Raw genomic sequence first — 8,447 nt, forward strand, 5'->3', positions numbered from 1 at the left:
GACTGACCAGTCCATTGAATGATTCGACACATTCAGAGTAGGCGTCGTTTCAGCCTCTTGGACAACGTGCCTCTTGTCGCCGCTGCCCACCGGCTGGACTGAGAAACACACGCGCCGTGATTGGAGCCGTTCACTTCCGTTTAGGGTACTCAGAACCACCCCGTCCGAGGGCCTCGAGGTACCGAGCCGGTCACAGAGGTCGTCGGTCACCAGCGTGACCTGGTCCAGGAGCGCGTGAGTTGTGTGACTCCCCGAGGGACCGTGCGCGGTGATGGACACTACTTGTAGTGGAACCTGGCTGCGTTGCTCAGTCGCCGCTGTGCCGACGTGTTGAGGGCCTGTAGCTGGCGGCGAGCTGTCAATCTTTTTGCGTCGTGAGAACACTGGCATGCCATTGTGGAGCAGCGTGTGATGCCGTCTCCCACAGCGCTCGGCCTCGCATCTCTTGTCCCACGGGCAGCTGGCGCTGATGTGACCACGAGACAGGCAGTTAAAGCAGAGTCCTTTTCTGCCGACAAACTCTGCCCTCTCGCTCACCGTCAACGCCAGGAATGCGTCACAGCACCGTATGTTGTGTGTACCTTGACACATGGCACACGCGTCACGTCCCGCGGCCGCCGGCGGGTTTATGGCTGCAATCTTCCACGATTTCACGGCCGTTACAACTGACGCTGTGGCAAACACTCGCCTCGGTCGGCCTTCTGAGGTGTTTCCCTCAACTTTAGGTGACGGATTGTGGCCCGCCTGTGTCGAGGCCACACGACCAGCAGCGACATGCCGACGCAGCCACCCGCCGAGGTCGATTAGAGTGGGGCGAGTGGTGCCGTTCTCCACGACACACTCTCCCCATCTCCATGCCAGACTGGCAGGAAGTTTGCCGGCCACAGCCGTGACGTTTGTGGCGGCGGCGAGGTCAGGTTTGTACTGCAGACACTACGGGATGCTCACTGCAGTGCACAGGTCTCGTGACAGCTCGGTCAAAGCAGATAGTTCGCCATCTCTGACCGGTCGTGCCGAGAAGAGTTTTTCATAGTTGCGTATATCACGTGCGCTGGGTCGCCAATTTCCTCTTCTAGTTCACGCAGGGGTGCACCGTAGAGGCTGGCGTCACAGAGCATTCCACTTACCGCCTCTCTTGCCGGCCCGGTCAGGTGTGCTTGCAGATACGTCAGCCTCTCGACGTCTGTGAGGTCGGCCCGATCGTGCCACAGCGCCTTGAACAGGGCGACCCATCTCGGCCATTCAAGAGCGGAGCCGCTGAACTTGTCCAGCCTTATCCGCAGCAGGTGGGGAATCGCCTATCTCTCAGCACCGGTCGGCCGCTGTAGCAGAGGTACAGGTGCAGGCGAGGCATTGGCAGGCTTTGCACCGGCTGGTCGCACATTCGCTTGCAGCTGGAAGAGCCACTCCCTGGTGCGTGCGGCTGAGACGTCCGGCTGCGGTTGCCCATACAGCTGCTGCACGGGCGGCTTAGCTGCAGCTCCCACTGGGCCTCTGACGAATGACGCAGCGTCGCCGGCGTGCAGAGATCCACACTCCTCCTACTCCAGCAGCTCCAGCTCCAGCTGGCGGCGCTCCGCTTCATCCTTCAACTCCTGGGCTTCGAGAGCTGCCTTTGTCTCCGCCTGTTGCCGCGCCAGCTCCGCCTTAACTGCCATCGCGCGCTGCCCCTGTTCCACTTGGAGCTCGCTCAGCGCAGCTCGGCGGCGAGCTTCGCTGAGGCGAGAGGAGGCTGTGCTGGCGCCTGCGTCACTCCGGGTGCGGTAGGACGTCCTGCTTTGTTTTGATCTTGCATCACCGTCTTGTCCTGGCCGGTTGTCAGACATCACTGATAACACTGCGTTTCGTCGTCACTGAACACTGAAATCAGTTCACCAGTTCACTTACACCCGGTCCGGAGGACCAGAATGTTCGTGCGAAAGAGTTCGTTAGTTTTCTGCAGGACCATCGACTTGATTCGAGAAAAAGACGTTGAAAAGGAAGAGTCTCTATAAGCCAAAGAGTTGCAAAATGAAGGTAAGAAAGGCGATGGAGGGGCGGCGTCGCACACTCCGAAGTCGTCGTCGTCGTCGTCATGAACGCTGACGCGGCTCGCGTCCACCCGCGCCGTCGAAGCCTGAACGTGGACTGATTGACAGAGACCGTGCGTCCCAGCCCGCGTGTCCCATAAACCCACGTGACCGTGATGGTGATAAACCCGTGACCAGATGGTGAGGACCAATCGGCAGAGGGGTCGCTCACACCATCGCGGAGACGCCGCTACCGCGCCGGCAGCGACGGCCCGTTTGCTCGCTAACACACAAAATGCTCTACCATAAATGCAGTACTGGTATCATCATCAACGCATGCGCTTTGCTCATTGCTGTTTTTATAACAAGCGTTTACTTGCATGCCAATGTAATGGTTACCTCTTAAAGGGAATATTCCACATCTAAAAATATTAAACCAACTATCCGGTATCATGAAATAGGCTCACTTAGAACTGTTGGCGTCCTCATAAGTGGAAAAGACTGCTCAAGACAACACAATTTCTTTGTGTAATAAAAATCCCCTCAATACATCATTGATTACGTCATTATACCTTGCCAAACATTGATTGAGAGCCAAGTGATGGTCGTTATATCTGGAACAGTGCCCACGAACGTTACACATAGACAACTTACCAGTCATATATTTATTAGCCTTGATTGCCGTATGATCAATATAACGACAAGATCTGAATGACGTTATCATAACACCATGGCAATACTGCAGGCAAATACTATGGCTGCCTGGGGGACCATGAAACAGTCTCCCCGAAGTAATTTGCATATCTTCGCAGTGTGTAGCTCAGAAACTAGAGGCCTTTAGGTCTTCAGAATAGCAGGACCATGAAATGCACCGAATAATCTTCAAGGTGACTATTCCAGTGCAGAACCACATTCCAATGTGAGACACTCCTATGAGTTATTCCGTGCCCTTAACAACCACGCTTGATATGGCACCGTCCAGAGGTGAAGAGATGAATGATGGAAAACATCAAGACAGGCGGCACATCTCCATTGCGGCACAGCGCCATGCGTGACCTTGGGGCACCCTGCTGAGCTCCAGTTTGAACAACATCTGGGTGCAAGCAGCAGGCCTTCTGGAGGTGATCGGCTGCTTTTTCAAGATCATAACTGGTTTGTAATCATTTGATTACGCTTCCATATCTTAGCAAATTATACACCAGCTACACGGGTAAGAAGTCTGGAATTATTCTTACAACCGTTCCAGGTTTGGAATTTTCCGAAGCTTTGTAATCTTCCGAAGGTCAATATTATTTGCCGAAGGTCCTTGAGATGCGATCGAGTTTTGTCGGTCCAAAACCACTTGCTAAATCAGTCCATGATCAGGATCCAAATCCAGATCCAGGATCCAGGATCCAGGATCCAAATCAGGAAGTCCATGCTTAGAGTTTTCTTGAATTTTAACGAGGATGCAGGTGCCAGAGTATGACTGCTACTTCGGTAGTTACGCTACCAACAAAAGTGGTGAAAACGTTATAGAACAGTCTTTCATTGTGATGAAACACGCATGTTAGATATCATGCACCAAAATTTGGTGATTTAACTTTGGTGATCTTCGGTCATCTAACGCCTACTCTAATTACTTTCCTACGTTCGAAATTCAACGGATCCGTCGTTCGCGCAGGAACGTGGCGTCACCCCCCATGTGTCTGACCTTCCAAATGCAATCTTCAAAATCCTGAGGACAGTTACATAAAGCGCACACAACATCAACGTTACCAACCATGGATATACCCGAATCAGAGTCAGTCGGTGGTACACATTAGCGCCATGTCAAATACTCTTACCGACGGGAGGCTACGACGCTAGTTATACGCGGCATAACTTTTACTGCAAAGCTTATTCCTCGCTTAAAGCTACGGTAAGTACTGCCACCGATATGAGTGCTACATTAGGTATGCGCGCTATTACTTCTACGGCAAAAGCTTACAGCATGCCTCGCTTTTACGCGAAATTACTCCTACTGCAAAGACGCATACATGACATGTATGCTACACTACACAATGCATACTGCAAAACATATACTCATTCTGTTCTGTTCAAAGACAAAAATATATGCCGGCCATTCTCTATGCTGCAAAACCATTGCAGCTTTTACACATCAGCAATATTACTTCTTAAGCCGCGACACTTGTGCAATACGATATTTGTGTGACACGGCGTTTGTGCAGTGCATTCGGCCAGCCCCGACATTAAGCCATACTTCACAAGTTATAGCCGTCAGTACCCCAACTCACAGAAAACATTTCTCCAAAATCTCGGTGAAAACGAACACATGAGAACACTTTGACGGGTGAAATCAGAGTTGTGCACTTCATGAGGTCGATACGGTATTGCTGCTACAAATACTGCAATCGACAGAACAACGACTGCCAAAGTTTTACGCGACAGTTTCTCTAAAAAAAAAGAGCATAGTGCTCTGCCGAAGTATTGCCAAACAAATTTCGAGGCTAAGGAGGGACGTGCGGCCAAATTTTGCTCCAAAATTAAATTGTCAAAAAAGTCGATCCAATTCAGTTGCGGTGGCTGTCCCTACTGTGGCCCATCTTTCTATCACAGGTGAGTGGAGAATCGGGTCCCCACCTAATGCTCACTGAAGCACGACAATGCTTAAGCTACATTGACTATGCGGCCCCAGCGCTGCACGACAAAACTGACGCTCTGAAAGTTATACTCTCTATTTAGAATTGTCAACCAAACTACGGCCTTGCTCATGCGCCGAGCAGAGCAGACAAATCGGCAAAATAGCGTAACATGATAAATCGACGATCCTTCGTACCGGCACTGCAAACTTTCCGTGGCCGTGCTGCCCAGTTGGGGCTCCATCCTAACCTGCAAACTGTTTCCACATCCCTGTTAGAGGTTCACACCTTTTGCGATCCACGGCAAGCGTTGGCACTGGGAAAAGTATTGCGTACACGTTTAAGACTGTATCAGTTTTAGCGATAAAAATAATAGCAGGTATACATTTTGGAAACATACGATTTGCCGTGTAGCACTTATGACGCATATAAGTCTTCGCAGCAGAAGTAAGGCCATGTATTCGTAATGACTGTGTCGGCTTTGCAATAGAAGTAATGAGAATTGTAGGTTTTTGCAGCATAAGTTTTGTCATGTAGTACTAATGGCGGGTTAAGGCTTTGTGGTAGAAGTAATGACGTATTTAAGTATCGGTTGCATAAGTGTTCGCAATAGCAGTAATGCTAGGCACGAATTTTTGCAGTGTAAGTTTGGTCGCGTGTACCAATGCCATGTATACGTATTGCCGATAGAAGTAATGTGGCAATGCTGTCTGTAGGTAATTTTGTATCACTAAAGTCGTAGAACCGATTCAGTTTCACGGTCCTTCATAAATCCGCTGGACGATGACTTCGTCTTATGAGATCGTCACGTGGCATGCGGTTCTCATCAGTTCTCACGGTGGCCATGGTTCTCATCAGCCGTCCGATATCAAACCCCACCCTGTCGTCTGCTGGCTGACGTTCGCCTGACAATGAAGTGAGTGAGTCCTGCCCCTTGGGTGCGGTACAATACTGCCGGGGATGCATTGGGACATGCCGCTAATCTTGCTCTTCCTTTGCTTGTCAGCTTTATGAAATCAGCATATCACTCAGCCAGCCAAGCCCGGATGGGTCCAAGCGCTGCTTGCGCTACAGCATGGCAGCGTTGGTGACTCGTGGTCTGTCACGGCTGGATTGAAGTTGGGCGACCAAATAAAGGAGTAAATGAGCAAAATGAGATCACCTATTTACAGGGTATATCCCGGACGGTCTGGATGATCCTCAATTGCCAGAAGTCGACGGCATTTTATCCCATACTGAACAGATGCTCTGCAGCCGGTATCTCACACAGCGTTTCCCATTCCCCATTGCTGGAGCTAGTTACAGAAAGAGCTCTGCTTCTGCTTTGTTCTCTTGCTGGTGTTGAGCAGCATAACGGCCACACTTGCGCAGTATACCTGTACCGACGCAACCTGTGCCAGCATGCCTGGACCGACACCACCTGTACTAGTGTACCTGTACCAGTATGCACGTACCGACTTAACCTGTGCCAACACCATCTGTACTAGTGTACCTGTACCAGTATACCTGTACCGACACCACATGTATTGGTGCACCTGTACCAGTATACCTGTGTCGACGCAACCTGTACCAGTATACCTGTGCTGACGCCGCCTGTACCAGCATACCTGTACCGACGCAACCTGTACCAGTATACCTGTACCGACGCAACCTGTACCTGTGTACCTGTACCGACGCAACCTGTACCTGTGTACCTGTACCGACGCAACCTGTACCAGTATACCTGTACCGACGCAACCTGTACCAGTATACCTGTACCGACGCAGCCTGTACCAGTATACCTGTGTCGACGCAACCTGTACCAGTATTCCTGTACCGACGCAGCCTGTACCAGTATACCTGTACCGACGCAACCTGTACCAGTATACCTGTACCGACGCAGCCTGTACCAGTATACCTGTACCGACGCAGCCTGTACTAGTATACCTGTACCGGCGCGACCTGTTCCGGTATAATATGATCAGCTGGAGCACTAGAGCTCATCGTCGCTCAACCCCTGGCGCCAGCAACTCGTTCCCACGCGGCCGAGATACTCTCCTTCCGCAAACGTGCACCTAGCTTGTGCTCAACATCCACTAGCCTTACAGGACCACGCATCCATTCATGGCCTGCGACGCCGCCTGTAGAGATCTGCACACCTGCAGAATTGTAGGCATCGAACCACGAAGGTCGATCCTTCTTTGGTGAGCAGTGACACAACACGCCTTGCTGGATGGCTGCTGGGGAGTGGCCAACACTTCGCCAGGTGAAGACAAGCAAGGATTTGAACTCATTTATTTTGCTGAGACGACGCGTGGTGGCGTGCAGCACAGCTACATCTATGGTTGAGAATAGTCATATAAATGGCGCACGTATGTACATAGATTCATGTCTTCCCTGGGGCCGATTTGGAAATGAGACCAGACACAAGTGAACGCTCGCAAAACGTCGGAGCTCTCTTTATACGCACTCACGGAACACATGCGGGCTTCCCACACCTGCTGTGATTTCATGATAAAGGTACCCGAAACTCACAGCACCAGCAATCAGAGGGGCAGCTGGAAAGAATGTTGAGACAACGGGGGCAGTCCGATCCGACGAGGTGAATGACAATGCACAAAATACATCATTTTGTATGAATACACCTGCATACACTTAAGCGATGCATGCGCAGCCCTCACTGTACGAAAACAGCTCATGTCGCAAGAGTTGAATATAAAGTACGACGATGATGATTCGCACGATCACGCGCATCCAGCAGGTTCATCCCGAAACATTACAAAATCACAGCGAACATTGAAGACGAACACATATCTCCACCACTACCGGAGTGGAAGCACACACGCCCACCGTGCGTCTCCCAAACATCAAAACAGCACAGGGGTAGAGCGCGAGCGTCAGCGCTCGTGAAAACAACAAAACAACAGAAAAACAAGTCAGGCATTCCGAACATTTGTCTGGTGTCAGCGTTCCCCGAACATGACCTTTATGGACGGACGCGCCGCCCGCTGGACGAAGGGGGATCATTTGGCACCGATGGTCGTGTCGCCGTGTTGTACGTGTTGCAGCGTTGTACAACACGAAACAAATTGGTTGCTCTGCTGACTTGCCATACAATACGCGTGAAATGCAGCCGCAATACTAGCGTGGTGTATTTGGGGCACACGCCACAACCTCTGATGAGCGAGAACTATGACTCCAAACCATCCGAGAGAACCAGTCGGAATCAATATTTCTGTATACCAGCGGGGACCGTCGACCCACACGCCCGGGGCAGGTCAGCCCTACCCAACGCGCCAGGGACAATTCGTCAAGGGGCTTTGATCGCGGATGTTTTGATAAGCGTTTGCTGCCTGAACTGTGTGAATTATATGAGAATGTTTCGACAAATGTTCTCGACGAAAGCAAGTTCCAGATATTCGGAGCAATTGTCTCAGCAATTTAGGAAAGTTCTCTGAAACACATTGAACGCTAAGCCCAGGGACGGCAAAATAGATTGGCGGGATTTTTGGAACTAAAAGGCGTCTACACCAGTGAGCAAAGACTGAGCGACGTGAAATGAGCACAGAATGAGCATCCGAACTGCGGCCACGCCAGGGACCAGGCGGCGCGCGACCCTTCACCACTGGGACAAGTTCAGTTACTTAGCACTAATTCTCCGACTGTGCTTGAATGGATCAGGAAGCTCCAAAATGCATGAATTATGATTAGGTTAAACTCAGGAGTGCACTAGCCCAGATGCTTTGGAGCGGACTGAAAAGTTAAGCTTTTACACTTAGTGGCGAATTAAGACCATGTCAACAGGTACTGAATTCAACTTAGACTTTTGACAACTTAG

Source organism: Pollicipes pollicipes, unplaced genomic scaffold (genome assembly GCF_011947565.3).
Source record: "Pollicipes pollicipes isolate AB1234 unplaced genomic scaffold, Ppol_2.1 Scaffold_1600;HRSCAF=1878_pilon_pilon_pilon, whole genome shotgun sequence".
NCBI classification, from domain to species: Eukaryota; Metazoa; Arthropoda; class Thecostraca; order Pollicipedomorpha; family Pollicipedidae; genus Pollicipes; species Pollicipes pollicipes.